This window comes from Sinohyriopsis cumingii, chromosome 6 (assembly GCF_028554795.1).
Source record: "Sinohyriopsis cumingii isolate HCF-2022 chromosome 6, ASM2855479v2, whole genome shotgun sequence".
Taxonomy (NCBI): Eukaryota; Metazoa; Mollusca; class Bivalvia; order Unionida; family Unionidae; genus Sinohyriopsis; species Sinohyriopsis cumingii.
In genome coordinates, this window is record NC_142966.1 from 146,754,551 (window position 1) to 146,777,584 (window position 23,034).

A 23,034-nucleotide genomic window follows, 5' to 3' on the forward strand; every position below is an offset into this window, starting at 1 on the left:
TCATGAGGCAGGAATAGTATGTCAGCCTGATGAACTTCATTGGGGGTACTAACATCAAAATGTGCAAAATTGATTTGTCGAGGTGGTGGTAAGTAGATTTGCCATATTGCTTGTTTTGACAGCCATTTTTTGGCAACCTCGCGTGTTACTGATGCCGCGTTGGCGAGTTTATTAATTGCTGCATTACCTCTCCAGTATCCGGCCGGGGAATAATAAATCGCTTCCATTGTTATTAATTATCCAGCCCCGATTACTAATTTAGATTTCATCGCGGTCCTTATTAACCAATTAGCGAGTGACTCCTTAAGTGATTTATTTTTTATGGCGCCGAGTGCATGAATTAATTTCACATCCGCGATATGCCTGTCTTGTAGATCTTTACTTCGATAAGCAATATCATGTATGTGACACGCTGCGTCGATAGCGTTTATCGGATACTCGCCGGGTTTGGGCTGATCGTTGCTGTCAAGTCTGATATCTAAGCGAGTCCCGGGACCACAGTAGTTGTATCCTGGAAGATGTTTTTCTCCGGGATACTTTCCCCAAGGGGTACCTGGAAGTCGTCCGAGGGCGGCTGCAATGTCACCACCTCGTTTTTTTTTTGAAATTTAAATTTTTTTGTGCCACATCGCGTACACGTACCTGAAGTTGCTAGTCTGTTATTTTTTGTTGTAACCGTTGTTAGATCATTCGTAGGGGTTCGTGCCCGACACTTCACACAATATAGATCCATAATTATTATTCTTTGTATACAAATGGAAATTACAGACTTTTCTGCGACGCGGCGAAGGGAGCCAATCAAGCATAATTCGGTGTTGCCAAATTCTATCAGAATGATTATCATTGGACCGTCAGGATCGGGTAAAACGCAGTTGTTGCTGAACCTGATTATGAAGTGGATGAAGTGGGATAAGCTGTATTTGGTAGCACCATCTGTAGACGATCAGCGATGCTATAATGTTATAAAAGATTTTAATGAGAGTGCAAAAGCGCTGAGTGACGAAGATGTAGTTGAATTTATCACTGATATCGAAGAAGCTCCCAGCGTTGAGGACCTCGACGGGGAAAAAAATAACCTAGTAGTGTATGATGATGTGATGCTGGACAAGCAAAAAAATCCTGCGAGAATATTCTCCCGGGGTCGTCATAAAAACACCGATGTCATTTATGTTACTCAACGTTACACACAAATACCAAAAGTAATCAGGGATAACTGTAATCTTCTTGCGATATTCAATGGAGTTGATGTTCATACGCTGAGAAATATTCATCAAACCTGGTGTGGTGGCGATATGGATTTAAATAAATTTAAAAATTTCTTTAGTCGCGCTCAAAGAACCCCGCACGGATTTGTAACAATAAATTTACACGACCCGCGAACACGGTATCGCGTCGGCCTTGATACACTGTATGGTTAACGTGAAAAACTCGAAGAGAGCAGCCCCGGGCGGCGACAACAAGTTGAGGGGGGGGGGGGTCGCGTTTTTTTGTCTTGTTGCTGTTGTAGGATTAGCTTTTTTTAAGGCTTATTTTATCATTTGGTGGTCTCTAGACCTTTGTAGGATTCGCCCTCCCTGCTGCTCAAACATTGATGATGACACGTTTAATATACATAATGAAAAACAAACCTATCGAATTTTACAAACATTCAATAATTATTAAAGAGATATACTTACTTATATATACCAACATTCCCAAGCACATTAACACATGTACATTATACATGGGGACCCCGAGTGGCCGAGTGGTCTAAAGCGCTCTCCGTTACAGATCACTGCCATCTCACCTCTGTCTGCGTGGATTCGAGCCTCGGATTTAGCCAATGTGTGTATGTGAGAAAGCTTGCCAGTAGCTTCTCGTGGGTCGGTGGTTCTTTCCGGGGTTTTCCCGGGTTCTTCCTCCACCATTAATACAGGTCGCCATGTATAGCCTATCGTGTACTGAAAAATGGCGTTAAACCCTAAAACAACAACAGCAACATACATGTATATGCATATACACATACACATACTTACATAGAGTCGTATACGTACATGCTCATACGTACATATACTGAGATAGTGTGATAGACATACACATGCACATAAACATCCATACTTCCATTTATGTTTACATGGCGTATGATACGAAGTAAGAATACAACATGTTAATTTGTTAAGTGTAAAATACTATAGAATATGCTTTGTAAATCACATGCGTGAGCTTCATTACAAGCTACTTCGGAAGAAGAAGCAAACAGTATCATCAATATATAAGCATTGTTCAACATGCTTTACTTAATAGCATCGTAAACACATTATACATTAAATATGACACAGCAATGCATGTATTAGACAATGAAAACGAGAATGAAACTTACTTTCCATTAGTGCCCTATGAATATAATTTCTCAGATTTCTAACCTCGGTAGTTCACGCGGAATTGAGAAATTTAATAAATTTCAACATTCTCGGACCTCTCCAAAAATAAGGATTTATATACTTCTTTCTTAGCGATAAATAACACTGGCATTCTAAAACGAAAAATACTCATCTTCCAGCACTTTGCACAAATTACAAATTCTTTGATCAAGTTGGGTGTTTTTCCATTTTCCTGATTCAGCATGTAAAGTATGGCCATACATGTTTGTTTTTTCATGGGATTTTCTAACTTTTGTCACTGTTATACTAACTAAATACTCCTTATAACTAACGTGTTGTGACAAATTTCTATATAATCCAGCTCTTGAATAATCTCTGATTCTTTTTGATTGCCAATTTTAGATAAACTAGTCAGGTGCCGTTGTTTAACTAAATGCAAGAAAATCATTTTGTTCCCAGCAGTTTTAATTATCCATACTTCCCCCATATGGAGACTATTTAATAAATTCCGGACGAGCGATGCCCAATCATTATTTCCAGGATAATGTCAATAAGCATTAGGTTATATATAAATTATCTGATAAGATACATCTTCGCTAGCAAAGGTTCCGATACGATATTCTTATCTACACCTTGGCGGATCGAACAGTGTACAGTTGCTTTGTCCTACCGACATCTATTGTATTTCATGAGTTGCCTCCCTTAGTAAGTAATGCCAACTAATCAACAGCTTGGTGCCTTGTGCAGCGGCCGAAAATGGTGGGGGCAATCGACCTAAAATGGATACTTTGGAAGTTTAACATCTAAAGTATGACTGTGTACTAAATCAAGTTCGTTTTGATTGGATGCGGTGGCTTGGCGCCTCATCCAATGAAATTCACAGACCCGAAGCACAGAAATATCTGCTCGATAGGCTAAGGTGTAGATAGGGATATCACATCGGAACTTTGTCTACCGAAGATGGATGAGATAATCTTAGTCCAGCATTTCAAAATGCGGTAATATCTATTAATCTTTAAGGGTGTCCTCCCCAAATCACCATACACAAAATCATTTTGGACAGATTTTTGTAACCCCAAGAAGAAGTTTTCTAAAATTTAAGTGCAACCGTTCAAAGCATTTCCTTTAATGAATCCCCATACGTCTGATCCAAAATTAAGAATTGGTGAAATTAGTGTGTCAAAAAGTTTACATTTTACATTTGGAGGCACATTTCTAAACTTGTATAACTATCTATCCATTGCAAATAACGCCTTTGATGCATTGTCTTGAGCATGTGTGAAAGAACCCCTTGTTGAAATACAATTCCAAGAAATACAAATTTATTACTAACCTCTAACTGTTAGCTTTTATAGATGAATTATATTTAAAAAATCATCCGATATTGTTCCTCCCTTGCGGAAACTCATAAGTTTTGTTTTAATTGCATTAACTTCAAAACGCCACTTAAACACAATATGTACTCAGAACACTTAGTCCCTTTTCCAGACCCTCTCTTGACTCATAAAATATCACTCTATAAAATCATAAATAGTTGCAACATACGAAAGTCAGCAGCTGGAACACTACTGTTAATACATTTTTCTTCAATGTGATTAATAAACATGGAAAATGAGAAGGGCAACAAGCATTCTCCTTGACGCAAGCCAGTTACACATACAAAATCTTCATTATTAAATTTCATCCTACTTATGACATTTTCATACATTAAATATACAATATTAAATATATGACCTCTTATTCCTAATTTAAGTAATTCATACCATAAAATATCCATTATAACAGAAACAAACACTTTAGCAAAATCAACAAAAGCACAAAACAAGTTTTACCTGACAATCACAAGGGTGATATCACTATAATTTTCAACGTTATTTACGAAGCCTTTCTAATGAAAAGATATAACTGTACCGTCAGACCAAATGTCTGGAAAGCAACCAGTATTCAAATAAACATGAAAAATAAAAAGTAAATATTGTTGGAGAACACCCATGCTATATACAATAAAAATTTGTTAAATAGACTATCTGGGTCAATCATTTTACCATTCGTTAACTCTTTACTTGCTCTCTGCGATATATACCTATCGAAAAAGGATTGTGTAATACATAAAACAAAGTCTGTAAGTAGTCACCCTGTACATAATTATTACCGAAATCTATTTCCTCGTCATCTGCAAAAAAAAGTGGGTCATCAGGCATACTGACACGTTCCAAGAAAGCTTCAAATTAATTTATTGATAAAGCAGGCATTTGTTTAATAATATATTCCCTAAAAAATTTCAAATATTCCTTAAGAAACATGAAGGTAGTAAAGTAAGCCTCTACCCTCAGTTACAAAGGTAAAAGAAGAATAAACATTAAATATACATAACAATAGGATTGCATAGACTTTAAATAATAACTTGAATTCTCAGAATTCCCACTTTCCGACAAACCAAGCAAACCCACCACCACCACCAGAGCAATCCAATAAAACCTTACTGCGCACCCGTTAGTAGTATATAATCAGAGTATGGTGCATGTAGTTGAAGTTGACAAAGTTTGCTATTAGTGCGTGATAGGGAAAATTACATCTTCAAATAAACACGAGTGTACACCATTTGACCCGTTCGTCAGGACTCCGCCTTATTTTTAATATAGTTTTTACTTTTTACTTTTGCTTCGCTCTTTTCTGCTTTAAACTGTACACGCTGCCATGCGACCTCTGAGATGATGTCGCGGAGCAAAGCGCAGCCAGCGGAGTGACTAAATATTCAAACATCTCAATACTGGTCTTGTGTCTTTTCCACTTCACGCATCAATATATTAGCCATTTGTAACTAGCCAATGGTTTTTAACAACCGGTTGCGTCTAACCAAAGATGCATTCTGTCAGATATTAGCTTCAGTCAGAATAATCAGTGGCTGTTTGTACTAACTTTTCTCACTACTACTCAATCCACATGCCTAAACAACGCCCGTAATATTGCCCCCTACATTTCTAAAGACAAAGGTAATTTGTCAAGTAATGTGAAAAAACATACATCTTAACAACCTAAATGAGTTCAATTCATTGTGAATCTTTTGCCATCTATAACTGATGAAGCCAAATGACCGGAAAAGGTTGAACAGCTTGAATATTAATGTGTTGCAGATGAAACACATGACAATAAATAAACACTGAGGAAGGGTGAATAGATTCAGCATATTAAAAAAAAAACAACACATAGGACAGTGTTTTAACAGATTTTTCATATTGCAGTGTACTGGGCAAACGGAGTTGAAGCAAACCGATGTTGGTCTGTTGGTCTTAAACAAATGGATGATGTGGTAATTATTTTAGTGCAGCCGAAGCCGACGAAACTGTTTCATTTGGGACTCTAATTCGAGCTTTTTGTTGTTGTCTTTGCTCTTCTGGGTTTAACACCAATGACAGCACACTACCAACAACTAGTTCTCCACCTTTTTGTGACATTTCTAGTGGCAGACACCAAAGATGCCTGGCACTATTTGTGCTGGAGTTGTTCAGCCTTTGTTGCTCTAACGGACTAAGGGGCCGCTCGCTCCACGCATGCGTCAGCAACTTTTATCATTGTTCAGGTCAATAAACGATGGGTACACAATGTGTTCTGTTCTAAAGGTGAATAATATTAAAAATGTGTGTTCTGAACAATTTAATGTCATGGGTCAAAAGAAAAGGAATTTTTACTTACCATCCTTATACAAAGGTCAGTGGAAATAAATTATTTACAAGAGGGCGACCAATAGTCCGACACGGCAAAATGCTGAAAACTCAGCTCAAATAGTGCTAAGCATCGCTGATCTCCGCCACCAGTGTCAAAAAGACAAGAAAAAGCCGGAACACTACTTGTTTGTTTTGATAGGCTATATATGGCAGCCAATAGATCTGATGGAGGAAGAACACGGAAAAATCCCAAGAACCATCGACCAACGGAAAACTACTTGCAACCTTTCTCAGTCACCCACCCACGGTGGCCTAGCCTGAGACCTCAAACCCACGCAGAGGTGAGATGTCGGTGATATGTAAAGGCTTGCGCCTAGAGCACTCGGCGACCCGCAGCCCATTAAGCTTTTTGTTGTTGATTAAAGTAAGCTCCATTATTTACATACGCCAGACATCACCAAAATCTGCGAACGTTGCAGTTACAAAACAGTGAATGCATAATGCATAAAATAAAAACGCCACTTCACAGTTTAACAAACTGTGAAACATAGCAACGACTAAAAGCCTGAGACGCTGTTGACTTAGTATCCTAGGAACGACTATTACCAGCCCGAGACGCTGTTGGCTTAGTACTTTGCACAAGTCTCGTGTTTTTGTTTTCGTCGCGTTTGCTGCAAAACTAGCTTCTTTTAAAGTGTTGCATGAATTGTGTATTCTAACTCGTTTTGCATTTTACCGATGCACAATTTTTTCTCTTTTAGTCTTGACGGCGCGCGCGCGTGTGTGCGTGCGTGTGTGTGTGTGTGTGTGTGTGTGTGTGTGTGTGGGCATGTAGCATCATGCCCCACCCAGTCACATTATCCTGACACCAGAATGACCAGTTCTAACACTAACCTCTTAGTGCTGAGCGCCAAGCGAGGCAGCTGCTAATACATTTTAATAAGTCTATGGTATGATTCGACCGGGAATCTAACCCGCGATCTCCCGCATCCGAGGCCCACCCTCTAACCACTAATGATACCGAAGCGGTCGCGATAGCGTCGGATATTGTCACGAGACCATCTAAATGTGTATAGATCATATATATTTTTGTGTAACGTATCCAGTCAATAAACAAAAGGAAGTGACGCTATTTAAACTATAGGCAAATCATATCCAAGTAAATGATCCAAATAAAGGGAGTCAATAACGACGTCTATCACACTGCACTTCATACAGCTTTTATTAACAAACATTATTGCACATGGTGGTGGTGGTCGTGAGAGGCTACACAGCAGTTAAATAAACATATCAAGATATGTTAGTAATTTGAATTTTTCAGCTATTGTATTTGTTCCTCTCGTTGGCATATGCTTACACTAACATACGTATACCTAGACAATAGTTTCGATACAATTCTTCACTCAGAAAGAGAGAGAGAAGAAGAAGCCGTGACAAGCTGCATTTTTATAATACCCCTTGTGTCACATTGTTTAAATGAATGTCCCCAGAACTGGTCCAGATTGAGGGGGGGGGGGGGGAAACAACAATAAACCAACACCCAAAAAAAAAAAAATTAAATGCGCGTATAAACCAACCATATATCTATCGTACACAGTTTCATAATAGAAATTCTTCCAAGCAGTGTTGGAGAAGCGATTGGAAATTTTTGTTAGAAAATACCCCCTTTTTGAAACTTTTTCTCCCCAAAAGCTCTCCAGATATGGGCCAGATAATAAAAAAAAACAGCGAGTCTAAATAAGAATCCAAAAGAACCAACAATCAATGCTTCTGTAAAATCCTGATAGCAGCGTGGGAGATCAAAGGATGACGAGATGAATGAACTAGCCATTTTGTGGACAATTTTTCCAAGACCTTTAACCCCACCCCCACTTGGATCAGAGCTAAAAGTAAAACATTATTTCGTATCTACGTCAACCATACATCTAACCAACACAGAGTAAATAAAATCCCGTTATCAAACGATTCGCTCTGGGCAGACGACTTGAAAGCCGCCATGTATTCCATCGTATGAACATCATACCTAAAAGTGAATACCCTTATGTATATTTAATTTGCATTGTTTATTAGGTTTTTTTTTAAATTCAATATATTCTTAGGTTTATGTCAAATTCTCTTTTGTAGCTGACCTTGTCCTAAATCAAGTTAACTGTCTACCCGACCAGATCAAATTGATTTTTTAAAAAATTCTATTTATATTTCTCTGCGAGTGTAGATTACATATTAGGATCAATATCATGGCCTGAGTCAAGGACACTGTTTACTATGTTGTTTATTATAATTTTAGTAAAAGATCTTGTGTCTAATCGTGGCTTCGGTTGTTCTGCAAATGAACTTTTGTCCTACATCCTGGCTCTTCTTTTGTGTGTTGGATTTTTTTCAAAAGTTTTTAAAAAAATATAATCTTGTTTATCCAGAAATTATTCATTCGCGCTCTACGATCTTGAAATAGAATCAGTCTTACATTGTGTTCAATATTTCATTTGGGCTGGAATTTATGTAATCAAATTACTTATTCACTGGAAATACAAAGTGTTCATCTATAATATTCTTGGAGAGAGATATTAACTTGAAATTATAGTGAATTTAAACAAGGATATCTTAGATTATATTGCTATGACTCAACAAAAGACTGTTGGCACATCATTACAATTCGTGGTATCGGTGCATTAAAACATTAGAGACTACTCGCCACTACAGGCACATCAACACCTTCAGCGTTGAAAATTATTTGGAATGCCAGTCTTGATTATTCAGATCATTATTTATTAGGACTTGTGTTAGTAATTATATGACTATTTTGGATTTAATTCGCAATACCGTAAATTCATTTTACATTTTCACTTTTGTATTCAAGGGAAACAAATTATTTATTGAATTTTATAAAACTTGTTGGTGTTCGCTCTTTTCTATTTCTTATTTTAAGACCATAGAGTCGTAAAAATACAAAACGGTATTTAATAATTGTATTATTAGTCTGAAAAAGTGTTGTAGATATGCACTGGTACTATTCTGAAGAGATAAACAAATGTACAGTTTGCTAAGAAAGAACTTTCTGCTACAGCGCACTAATATTCAAAATTGTGAAACACCACTATCATCTTACAAAGATTCAATAGAATTTTCCTACCATTGTATGAGGAAGAGATATGACGAACTGAATTCCCAAATGACTCTTTTGGTAATTTTTCACAAGATGTCCCCAAAAGTGTGCCAGATGAAAAATGCAGGGCTTCATTGCACTTATACGCCAACCATAAATCTAGCCAACAAAGTATCAACAAACTCCATTTAGAAAGAGAAGCGATGAGAATCTGCTATCTCAAAATGCCCCTCTCTCAATTGTTAAAAAATGAAATGTCTCTCACAATTGGCCAAAATAAACAAAATATAGACTTCATTGTACAGCTTCACAAACCCGATGTTGAGCACACAAAGTTTCATTAAAATCCTTCAAGCGCTAGAGGACGAAAACCGATGACAAGCTTTGTTACAGACAGATGTAAGTACACAAAACTTAAAAAGGGGACAACACTATCTTCTCTCTTCTGATAAGTGTGTGGTAATAATAAATAAATAAATAAATAAATAAATAAAAGCCCGCATCGAAACAAAGGCCCATACACGTATTTAAGAGTTGTTGCAGGAACTTTAATGTGTCATGTTTATGTTGATACGTGATTTCAAAGGATAGTTACTGACGTCTCTTGAAGGATTTTTTAAAAAAAATCAAACTAAAAAAGACTTCACCTTCTCCCTACAGCAGATGAATAATCATATCAGCTCTGTTTAAAACGAACGTAGAAATTCGAGTCTGCATTAAGCATCAGTTGAAGAAGGGTGTACGAGTCTGTGACAAGTTTTCCGAGCACCTGATCCTAAGATGTATAAACTTGATACATTAAATGTGGGATAGTCCATACATTAAATTTGACTGAAAGGTGGGGGTCGAACGATGCAATCCATACGCCGTAGTTGACCAAAATTAACCGCAGCAAATTTCATTTCTTTTTCAAAAATCGTACTATTCCACTAAAACGTAGTTTGTACTCTCCTATAAGACGAACCCAACTGCAAACTGCACAGACCCAGATCTGCCGTCACATAATGTGCAGGCAGATATGTGTCTGTGCAGTTTGTTAGGAGTAATCAGAAGAACAAACAAGATAGACCATGATATGCAGGCGCATTATGCCACGGTAGATCAGGAGCTTTGTTGTTTTCAGTTTTACTATATGAGTAGTTACGGTGATTTGTAAAAATGTTTAATCGTTTGTTTGTTTTTAGCGTCACTTTTAACTCATTATTATCCTTAAGAAATTGGAGTTAAGGTGGCTTTCATCGGGGCACACGAAAGCAACCGTCCCCGGCTGTCATGTGCAGATATCAAACTCGCAACCACTGGATTTAAGTCCAACGCTCTACCAACTGAATCGCCGTGGACCCAAAATGATATAAAAAAATTAGGTTTTCTAAGTGTACTGGTGTTGAAAGAATGTCCGTTTGATGGGATCTTTTAATTAAGTGACGAAACTGGTGACTTTAATTTTATTTTTTTAAATCAACGTGATTCACATGGAGAAATGTACGTTTAAAAATTAATTTTAACAAATAGGTCTTGAATAAGAGATACAGATTCCCTCCGTAGATTAAATTCGAGCCATTTCCCCAATTTCTTAGCCATTACGATATCGAAAGCGAAAAATTAAAAAAGACAAAATTTATTTATTTATTACCCTATTTCACATATTTTTCTTTTTCTTTATTATTATTTTTTTATATCGGATCCAGTTATTATTTCCATCTAACTATAGACCGTAATTTAAGACAAAGATAAATTAGTTTCGTGATATAATATGAATTACATTTCCTGGTCAAGTTCAAGTCATCCTTAGATTAGTTTTTCATTACACTAAAGTACCTGACACTTTTTAAAGGGGGGGGGGTTGGAGGACATTTTTAGAAACTCGATGGTAGAATAAACACAGAAAATGAAGATAGTTTTAAGTTTTAACGCATTTTTTTCATTATTCAGCCTCTTCCTGTAATGTTTTCCATTATTAATGATTTACTGAAAACAAAATAATACCGTTGGAAAAAAAAATAGCAAGCATAACATAGTCATTTCAAACACTGAAAAAATCGCACTCGAATTATCCGTCTAGGACGAATAATCCGCATAATGAGGAAATATCAGCACATGTGGTCAATTAAGCATAGATATCTTCATGTGAACAGTTTAACATGGATACCCGTGCATGTTGTCAGTCTGACAAAGATGACTTAGAATTAACTTATGTGGTCCGTTTAACATAGATAACTAAAAATTTAAATATCTGTACATGTGGCTCGTTTAACATGGATATCTTAGAAATACAAGTGCATTATCCATTTTGAGTCCTATATAACGTGGGGTCGGGCGACTGGGACAACGGCCAGATCAGAACTAATATTTGTAGTCTAGGACAGTGTAATTTGATTAATACGAGGTAGTAACTCGTATATTTATCAGTTTGTAGTCAGGTCTCCAGCTTCAGGGTACATCTAAACAATTAAGTGACAGACTTTGTGACCGAAGAGTACATTACAAGAGACATATAAATATTGCACCAAACATTCATAAATTTATAAATCCGTTTTTTTAATTATGGAACATTGTTTGTATAATGTAAACATTAATAATTGTTTTTTTTTTTATTATAAATAAATGTATATATCGGCCACACCAAAAGCCAATTTACCAGCAAAGGTGGGATGTGGGGTTTGGCTTTTTTTCTTTCGTCCAGTGCCAAATCAAGAAGTGAAGATGGGATAGCCTCATTATTTTGGATCGGGTATCTCCACCCCATTTAATCATTATACCACAGTAATTTTAAAATTCATATACTCTTTAATGTTGTCTCAGGAACAAACAAAAATACCGATCTCGATATTCGTTACGTGTGGATTAAACTCGACGATCATCTCGATATTCGTTACGTGTAGATTAAACTCGAAGGTCATCTCGATATTCGTTACGTGTAGATTAAACTCAAAGATCATCTCGATATTCGTTACGTGTAGATTAAACTCAAAGATCATCTCGATATTCGTTACGTGTAGATTAAACTCAAAGATCATCTCAATATTCGTTACGTGTAGATTAAACTCAAAGATCATCTCAATATTCGTTACGTGTAGATTAAACTCAAAGATCATCTCGATATTCGTTACGTGTACATTCAACATGAAGATCATCTCGATATTCGTTACGTGTAGATTAAACTCGACGATCATCTCGATATTCGTTACTCGTAGATTGAACTCAAAGATCATCTCGATATTCGTTACGTGTAGATTAAACTCAAAGATCATCTCGATATTCGTTATTCGTACATTGAACTCAAAGATCATTTCGATATTCGTTACGTGTAGATTAAACTCGAAGATCATCTCGATATTCGTTACGTGTACATTCAACATGAAGATCATCTCGATATTCGTTACGTGTAGATTAAACTCAAAGATCATCTCGATATTCGTTATTCGTACACTGAATTCAAAGATCATCTCGATATTCGTTACGTGTAGATTAAACTCGAAGATCATCTCGATATTCGTTACGTGTAGATTAAACTCGAAGATCATAGCTAACCCAGCACCGAACGATGGTGTACAATTCCCTGATCTTGGTTTTGGGTTTAAAATCAGATCATGACTTCGAAGCGATAAGGAGAAATTGATTACTTACAAACACATGTATTGAGAATTTTTATACAATTATCCAATCGTTCCCCATTATAATCGAATAAACGGACACATTTTGACGTAAAAACCATTGCAGATCCAAAACTAGTGGTACATACTCACAAAAACATCATACTGAAGGTTACACTCACAAAGAGGGGCCCCGAGTGGCCGAGTGGTCTAAAGCGCTCTCAGTTACGGATCACTGCCATCTCACCTCTGTCTGCGTGGGTTCGAGTCTCGGATTCGGCTCATGTGGGTATGTGAGAAAGCTTGCCAGTAGCTTCTCGAGGGTCGGTGGTTCTTTCCGGGGATTTCTCGGGTTCTTCCTCCACCATTAATACTGGCCGCCATGTATAGCCTATCGTGTGCTGAAACATGGCGTTAAACCCTACAACAACAAGAACACTCACAAAGCTTTTAAACTTCAGAGCTAACACAGTAAAATTATTTCCTAAGGACAAATACTGGGACGATGTCTTTGTCTTCTAACGCAATGACAGTCGTGTAATTTAAGTTTACTGCGACTATTAGAACTGCTGACCCGCCTTTAGAACATAAAATTCGACAATATTCTGTAATTAGTCATTCTTCAATTAAAATCGCAATCAAATGCAGAACATAGATATTACTTCGGGTGATTCGAGTATCATGTTTTGTTCCATTTCACTTAATACCCTGTATGTACAGATATACAGACAGTTAGACAGACATATAGAGCCAGGGAGTCATTTCTATTATCACTAAGAAACCCAACCAAATGTGTAAAAAAGGGAACGTCAATTAAACCATGAAAAGCTATAAATTATGGCAAATTAAAAACTAATCCTTAAGATATAAAATATACTTCTTGGTGAGGCGAATCTCCGTCTTCTTAAGTAGAACATTATGCTTACAGATACATTACCCCGTCTTCTTAAATACACAGTATGCTTAGATACAATACCCGTTTTCTTAAATAGACATTATGCTTACAGATACAATACCTTGTCTTCTTGCACAGACACAGTATGCTTGCATATACAATAACCGTCTTCTTAAGTAGAACATTATGCTTACATATACAATACCCCGTCTTCTTAAATACACAGTATGCTTAGATACAATACCCGTTTTCTTAAATAGACATTATGCTTACAGATACAATACCTTGTCTTCTTGCATAGACACAGTATGCTTGCATATACAATAACCGTCTTCTTAAATAGGCATTATGCTTACAGATACAATACCCGTCTTCTTAAACAGACATTATGCTTACATATACAATAACCGTCTTCTTAAATAGACATTATACTTACATATACAATACCCGTCTTCTTAAATACACAGTATGCTTAGATACAATACCCGTTTTCTTAAATAGACATTATGCTTACAGATACAATACCTTGTCTTCTTGCATAGACACAGTATGCTTGCATATACAATAACCGTCTTCTTAAGTAGAACATTATGCTTACATATACAATACCCCGTCTTCTTAAATACACAGTATGCTTAGATACAATACCCGTTTTCTTAAATAGACATTATGCTTACAGATACAATACCTTGTCTTCTTGCATAGACACAGTATGCTTGCATATACAATAACCGTCTTCTTAAATAGACATTATGCTTACAGATACAATACCCGTCTTCTTAAATAGACATTATGCTTACATATACAATACCCGTCTTCTTAAAAAGACATTATACTTACAGATAAAATACCCGTCTTCTTAACTAGACATTAAACTTACATATACAATACCCGTCTTCTTAAATAGACATTATGCGTACATATACAATACCCGTCTTCATAAATAGACATTATACTTACAGATACAATACCCGTCTTCTTAAATAAACATTACGCTTACAGATACAATACCCCTCTTCTTAAATAGACATTATGCTTACATATACAATACCCCGTCTTCTTAAATACACAGTATGCTTAGATACAATACCCCGTTTTCTTAAATAGACATTATGCTTACAGATACAATACCCCGTTTTCTTAAATAGACATTATGCTTACAGATACAATACCCCGTTTTCTTAAATAGACATTATGCTTACAGATACAATACCTTGTCTTCTTGCATAGACACAGTATGCTTGCATATACAATAACCGTCTTCTTAAATAGACATTATGCTTACAGATACAATACCCGTCTTCTTAAATAGACATTATGCTTACATATACAATAACCGTCTTCTTAAATAGACATTATACTTACATATACAATACCCGTCTTCTTAAATAGACATTATGCTTACAGATACAATACCCGTCTTCTTAAAAAGACATTATGCTTACAGATAAAATACCCGTCTTCTTAACTAGACATTATACTTACATATACAATACCCGTCTTCTTAAATAGACATTATCGTACATATACAATACCCGTCTTCATAAATAGACATTATACTTACAGATACAATACCCGTCTTCTTAAATAAACATTACGCTTACAGATACAATACCCGTCTTCTTAAATAGACATTATGCTTACAGATACAATACCCGTCTTCTTAAATAGACATTATGCTTACAGATACAATACAAGTCTTCTTAAATAGACAGTATGCTTACAGATACAATACCCCTCTTCTTAAATAGACATTACGCTTACATATACAATACCCGTCTTCTTAAATAGACATTATGGTTACAGATACAATACCCGTCTTCTTAAATAGACATTATGCTTACATATACAATACCCGTCTTCTTAAACATATACGATACCCGTCTTCTTAAATAGACATTATGCTTACAGATACAATACCCCTCTTCTTAAATAGACATTATGCTTACATATATAATACCATTCTTCTTAAATAGACATTATGCTTACAGATACAATACCATTCTTCTTAAATAGACATTATCGTACATATACAATACCCGTCTTCATAAATAGACATTATACTTACAGATACAATACCCGTCTTCTTAAATAGACATTATGTTTACATATACAATATCCGTCTTCATAAATAGACATTATACTTACAGATACAATACCCGTCTTCTTAAATAGACATTATGCTTACATATACAATACCTGTCTTCTTAAATAGACAGTATGCTTACATATACAATACCCGTCTTCATAAATAGACATTATGCTTACATATACAATACCCGTCTTCTTAAATAGACATTATGCTTACAGATACAATACCCGTCTTCTTAAATAGACATTATGCTTACAGATATAATACCTCGGCAAAATCTGATATTCGAAGTCTGTAAAACGCAGATAAGCAGAATATATTTAAAGGTGTGTTCTAGTTTATTTTAGACTTGTCCATCCTGCCTTTAAGTATTGAGCAACATGGATGTTATACAGAAATACAAGTCATGTGCATTTTATATAACTCTATCGCTGATTTGGCACCCTGTGCATACGCATCTAATTTACATCAACACGTAATGAAACCAACCCGCCTGAAACAGTACAAACGAAACCTCTTACGCTTCTATTTGTTTTATTGATACTGTGCAAAGCGGCCAATCCCAACCGGTCTGTTTTCTATAATAAAAACACTGATTCCTTGTATAAATCAAGAAAAAACATATCGACTGTTTGAAGACTCATCACCTTTTTTCTGATTTAGCAATATTGAGGAAAATAGTCTAATTCAGATTTTACGACACCAAATTGAAAAAGACAAATTTCTTGTCATTTTATTTCTACTCTACCTCCAAGCCTTCAAAACAAATGCATAGGAACAGTAAAGAACTTGATGCTATATGTGATTATCTTCGTGTTTTATAACGTAATGACTCCTGTATTAATTATTGAGGATAATAGTAATTTCTTAACAAGCGTATTACCACTCCCTTCACACCGAGTTTCTTCATATGCATACAATTCTCGTCACCCACCGTAATTATGCAAAGATGGTCACACCAGGGCCGTCCTAACACCACTGTAGGCTCTGGGCAAAGCAATGCACTGGGGCCCCCTACCGGCCCTACCCACCCACAGGAATTCCGCTAGATGTCACTATTTTTAAAAATTATGAAACGTGCTTCTCACTGCCCTTTTAAAGCAAATTAAATTGCCAAAAGATCTTTCAATATTCATTAACAATATGGGCAACATGATGTCCCTAGAAGCGTCAGGCCCTGGGCAACTGCCCAGTGTGCCCATGCCTTAAGACGGCACTGGGTCACACATCTGTATAATACTGCGTCAATTATCTATTTAGCAATTCTTATTTTAAATTTCCTATAAAATTGTGTTTCATCGAATGATTTGGTTCCAAATACCGCATTTTACGCATCGTTCGGTGTAACCGATATGAACTCGATGTGATCACTGAAACATGCCTCCTTATGGTATGTTCGGTTTAAAAACGTGACTGGTCGCCTTATTTTCACGTTAAACATAACCTCTTGGCGAAAAAGCGGAGATGAAGGTTAGGAAAATAGAATAACGGTAGCTGTATACGATATTTTTAATATTATCCTCACATGTGTATGCCATTGTTCCTCTAAGCTTTCACGAGTTGTTTCCCTTATACTTCTGTCCTTTCCCGCAACACAGAACCAACTTTTAAAGATGAGACTGGTAGTAATCTAGTAAGGGAGCGTCAATTTAGTACGTACACATGGAGGGGTGGGGGGTGGGTTAACCCTAATGCATAAGTTTGCGTGGGGGGGGGGGTCTACTGGTGATGGACGTACGAATAGGAAACGGGACGGGTGGGTGAGTGGTGAAACCTCGATACTAATTTGTTTAATACGTAACCCGTTCGACTGGGTTCAGTCGGTTTTTGAATTTTAGCGGACATCAAACTTTTTAGAGTTACGAAGCTTATTTCTTTGATGCAGCCAGACTTTCAGTGTTGGTGGACTGTTTTATTAAAAATGTTAATATTATTAATCCTTGATCGTTTCTGTGTGGATAAAATATAGGCCGTTCTATAGAAATCGGGAGTGGGGTGGGGTGCGTCTATCGTACGTACGCAGGTGGGTGTGTGTGTACAAAAGTACCCATGTGTTCCCCACCCCCATTTCACTTCTAAACATATTTTGGCCTTCATCCGTAAAACTCAATAGCTGACCAATACATGCTTGGTCCCCAGCACCGAAACAAATTCCGCGGGTGCCCGTGATAGTACGGCGTAACTGACCGTACCGGCTTTCTTTCGCCACTGCTAATAATTTTAACTAATGCTTTGAAAGTATTCTGATATAGAGATGCCTTAAACGTATTGAAAAAGCATGTAAAACGAGGGGATGGTGGTTCGGTTCACAAGTCAAATTTAAACAACTGAGAAAAAAAATCACAGAAGTAAAATTTCATTATAGAGGCAGTTTCACAAACTTAAAGAAGTGTTTGCCGACCGGTCAAAATGTAGAAAAGATTTTTAAAACTCCGAGATCAATGCAAACTTGGTAAAAAGAAAATTCCGATAATTATTTTTTAACTCAAAGCTATTTCCAAAAATGTTTATCTTGCAATGTAGCTAATGTAATTTTTAATATGAACGCTGCTTATTCCAGTCCAACTCTGAAAGCGTAAACATGAAAAGTCCGCTGTTGACGATGATAATAATAATTATTATTATTCGTTTACCTATCATGTACTGGTTGTAGTGGTGGGGGATTTATGATGCTATTAGACAGTAAATTCAATCAAATTATACTCCTTATCGGAATAATGAGATCTAACTGCGGTCACGGGTCCATTAATTGGTTCTACATGTTACAAGGTTATTGCGAGAGATACGTGATAAATCGGGTCGTTGAAGGTGCGGTTCCACTGGTTAATAACCTGCCGAGCCTGCACGGGTCTTGATAAAACCGATAACAAGGTTTGTAATTAGAAAAGTACCCCGTAACTCCCGATAAAGTTCTAGACGGATGTAGCTCTTCCTCACATTCATCGATTTCGTCCTGAATTGTGTGCTGTACTTGCCACGTGACCACATTATCAGATGCACCGACCTAAATGATCCAAATTAAATAACCGGAAATCTATCAGCTTTCACTGATTCATACGTGACATAACATGACAATTGCTGTGATAAGGTCTTAAATAAATTTTATAATGTTTGGCGCCTTTTCCCCACGTTTTCAATCGATAACAAGTGTAACTTAACGTCTTGCGTACTATTTTGGCGCGCAATACAACCTGTGTACCCTTTACCAAAGTGGTAGCGACCGGAAGTCTCCGGGGAGAAAAAGAGGTCAGTAATTTTCGTGTCAAGTTACACACTCGGTTTCCTAATAGGGAGAAGAACTCGTGTTGTATAGCACGGTTTCTAGAGAGAAGGTTCTTCTTGTGAAAAGATTGAGCAAATTTCGAACACTAAACTTTTGCGCTGGAAGGTTTTGCGGGATTATACATTACAACAACATTTATTGCACGGTAATGAACAGTTTTACATAAATGTTTCATTCACTGAGAACAAGTGCGTGGGGCTTATATCTGCATCGAAGTGTGGGCTCTACTGCGCTGTGTAACACTTGAGGATTCGTGCTTCTTGCAGTTTTTTTTTAACAATTGCTGTCAATTGTACGACTGGATTTACACCATACGCATAAAAAAAAAATTTGTCTGATAGAGTGATATCGATGTGGAAGTTCATTTTCAGCGTTTTGCTGGAATAGCAATTTAAATCGCTCAGTCGGATCTTTGAACGAGTTATTTACGTCACGTTTCCTGTGGCTGGGTTATGGATCGGCATATGTTACAGAGTTGATTCATTCCGTGAACCTCGATCCAGCACGGCTCTAGCTAGCAAACAGAGGCTGGGGTCTGGTTGTAAACTATTGATTGGCAATACATAAAAGCAATCATCTTCTTTCTTCTTTTTACATCATTTTGAAAAGGTTTGTATTTAGAATCATGAGTGTTTTAACCATTGATAGTTTTTAAGTGATTTTGATATATTGAGTCGACGGTTGACATCAAAGGCTGATATATCATTCTGGGCACACACAGTGAGTAATTAGCCAATCCTAAAGTTCAGTCTTGTACGGGATTTGATTGGTTTTTGATAAAACATTCCTATGTCGCAGGGATTATTACAAGCACGTACAAGTGGATATTCATTCATAAGTGTTCTAGTACGAGGATTTACCTTCGTCAATGTCTGGGATGTAAACATTGCAGTAGTGTAGGGATCGCATTGTCAACATGTATAAAGCAGTGTCAGTGAATGAAACCTGTTTAATTACTAAAACACTATAATTGGGATTTACGCTTCAGTAGGTATTGTGATTTGTATGGATTATATTTTTCTTTGGATTGATTTGATGCAGTACGTCCTTCTTTCTTTCTCTCTCTCTCTCTCACCCACACACACACACACACAACACTACGATAAATTTATTGCCCTAATTTGTCACGTTAGCATTTTAATAGGGGGTGAGGGGAAAGTTCCATAAAATATACAAGACAGTGTCGACTTTCCAATTCTGTTTTCCATTCCTAATAGCCTTTTTGTAGCAGTAGATATCCATATGTAGCATCAGTTTTTCCAGCATTACAAGTAGATATTTAATATTTTGATACATTTGAGATGAAAGTTTATATATATATATATATATATATATATATATATATATATATATGTGTGTGTGTGTGTGTGTGTTACATATGCCTGACTTTTGGTTTGGCCGATACAGAAGTTTCTACTGTGACTGCTTACAGTGAACATAGCCCCCCCCCCCCGGACATTTAGGAGGGGGAACAAATATATTTTACATTTGATTAGTATGTTGCAAGGAATTTTTATATATGTATATATAGATATTCCTTGCAACATGCTAATCAAATGTATGTGTGTACATGTGATATATTTTTTAAAATATTTTTGTCTACATGAATAATTCTACTACCTTTCTTATTAGGGTAAATCTAGCAGTCAGGGATAGAGCTATGGAATGCATTAAATCAGTAAAGATAACCCTTCTAATGCATTTTATGAACATGTTCATTTATGAATGGAAATTCCACAAGTATTATTTTTGTTACTATATAGTGAAAGTGGCAGCACTTGATACCAAAAATTAAATACATTGTATGCTAAATATAATTAATTGGTTAGAATTCAGATTGAAACATTGTAACATGTTCTTTTGGTGGCTTGTTCCAAACTATGCACTGGTCTTCGCTGGATGTCATTCATTACATTTTGTTTGGGGTGGGTGGGTTAAAAGTGTTCTGCTATAGACAGAAATAAATTTCTGGTTCCCAAGACAACTTTTCTGTGATTTACTCTGTTTATTTGTGTATATTATAAGGAACTTTGTCATAGCCTTGCAAAGTATATAATCTAAACCGTCTGTGGTTGAAAACCCAACATTCTCTTACCTACAAACGGACATTGTTTCAGCTACTTAATCATTATTAGGCAGTCTTTTTATATATATAAAAAGTAGATATTTATTTCCATCCTTAGTTTATTATGTTTGACCATCTTGAAACATTATTGTACTGTATATAAAACATTGACACAAGTTTGAAATTGTAATGTGGACTTGAAGAGCAGAGAGATTTATAAGATTTCATTGGTTCAAAATGAGGCATGAAATATTACTGCATGGATTAAAATTTGCTATTGTTCTGACAGCGATGTACATATTTTCCAGTGGTTTGTATGTCGCATCAAACTGCATGGTTTTCATTTCCTTGGCATAATGTAGCCAGTAATATATTCAAGTGAAATCAAAAACAAAAACCAAGAATTGTTTTTCTATCATTTAATAGTTTTGTGCTTATAGCATGGGACTGAAGGTTTCCTGTAGTTAATTTTTTTTTTTAATAAAAAAAAAGAAATAATATGCTTTCAACTTTTCTTTAGTTAGATTGTTTGTAAAATGACAGTGAATATCCATTTTAAAACCATGCACCTGACATAGCAATGAATGTGTTACAGTGTAAAGTGTTTGCTGTTGGTGTAACATATTATTCGTTAAAGTCTCACCTTTGGTTAGGATTCTGTGTGTGATTTTGGATTTTTAACGTAGCTTTAACGTTTCAGTCATAACTCTGACAAGATTTACACATAACAAGGCTTTAGTATTGGACATAAACTCATAATTGTAAATTCTGAGTAATTAAAGCTGCAAATTCTGGATTGGCCGAGACACATTTGCCCAAAATTTCCTTTTATATACCACATACATTTGTAAATTATGCTCAAGAACAGTCTGGTTATATTCTCTAGTGACTGCTTCACTGATCAACCTCCCAAAAAACTTTCCATTACTGGATTTGTTTTCAGTATATACACTGTACAAGAAATGCTCACTTTTTGGAGATTTTTTTTTGTTTTTGCAGCCAATAAAATAAGTTGTTTGCACTTGCTATGAGCAAAAACCATGAAAAGGAATATACTTTATTTGCTAATTTGTTATTTCTGATGCTTTGACCATCTCAAAAATGCCATATTTATTAACCTGAGATGAAATTTTAAATTTGGCCTGTTATTCCTACCCTAAGTCAAGTCAAACTGTAAACAACAAAGAACCTGATCTGCCATAGCATAGTGCACCTGAAGATCAGGGTCTGTCTTGTTTGTTCTTCTGATTATTCCTAAGAAACTGCAAAGACCCAGATCTGCTGGCACATTATGCAACAACATCTGGGTCTGTACAGCTGGACTTGCCTTACAAGTGAGTATATATGGTGGTCAGTTTTTTCTAAATGGCAAATGATAGGAGTATATATGATAGTCCTATCATTTGCCATTTAGGAAATTTACAGGGTGTTTGTAGAATATAAAGATTTTGTTTGTTGATTACATATATATATATATATATATATATATATATATATATATATATATATATATATATAAGCTATGATAATCAACAGTTGTACTGTTTCATTCTATCACTTGTCAATGTCCTCCATACATTAATTTCTAAATGAACTTTGTAAACCTTGAACAGTAGTTTCTGATCTCACTACAAACACATTGAACCTGTCTTGATTTTTTGAGGTGGAGAGAACCAGATAGGAGTGCAGTATTTGTTTGAAAGTATACTGGTATGAGTACAATACTGTTTTGTAAAGTTCAGGTAAAAGTATTTTTCAAAAAGTAGTAACGAGTCAACTAGTTCCTTTTTTAAGTAACAGCTGCGTAGAATTTTGATGTCTGACAAGGAATAAATGTTTCCTATTGCACTGGTTTTAAAATTATGGTAGGTAGGTAAGTTGTTTATTTATTTGGCAAACATTATATTATAATGATTAGTATCTTGATGTGTGGGAATTTTTCTTTCCTTTATGTTTTTTTTTTTCTTCTCAATTTTTG

General features: G+C 35.9%; 1 protein-coding gene across 4 annotated transcripts in view; it reads left to right on the forward strand.

Annotated features, from left to right (window-relative positions):
* Positions 1-23,034, forward strand: part of LOC149798219 (protein sprouty homolog 2-like) — a 66,066-nt gene that overhangs the window by 21,459 nt on the left and 21,573 nt on the right. Inside the window, exon 1 of one of the 4 annotated variants that reach the window (XM_089963323.1) lies at positions 18,964-19,600. The exons of 1 other annotated variant lie outside the window; for it this stretch is intronic. The gene's annotated coding sequence lies outside the window, so the exon portion shown is untranslated. 2 more of the 4 variants (XM_089963324.1, XM_089963325.1) reach the window with 2 other exon arrangements.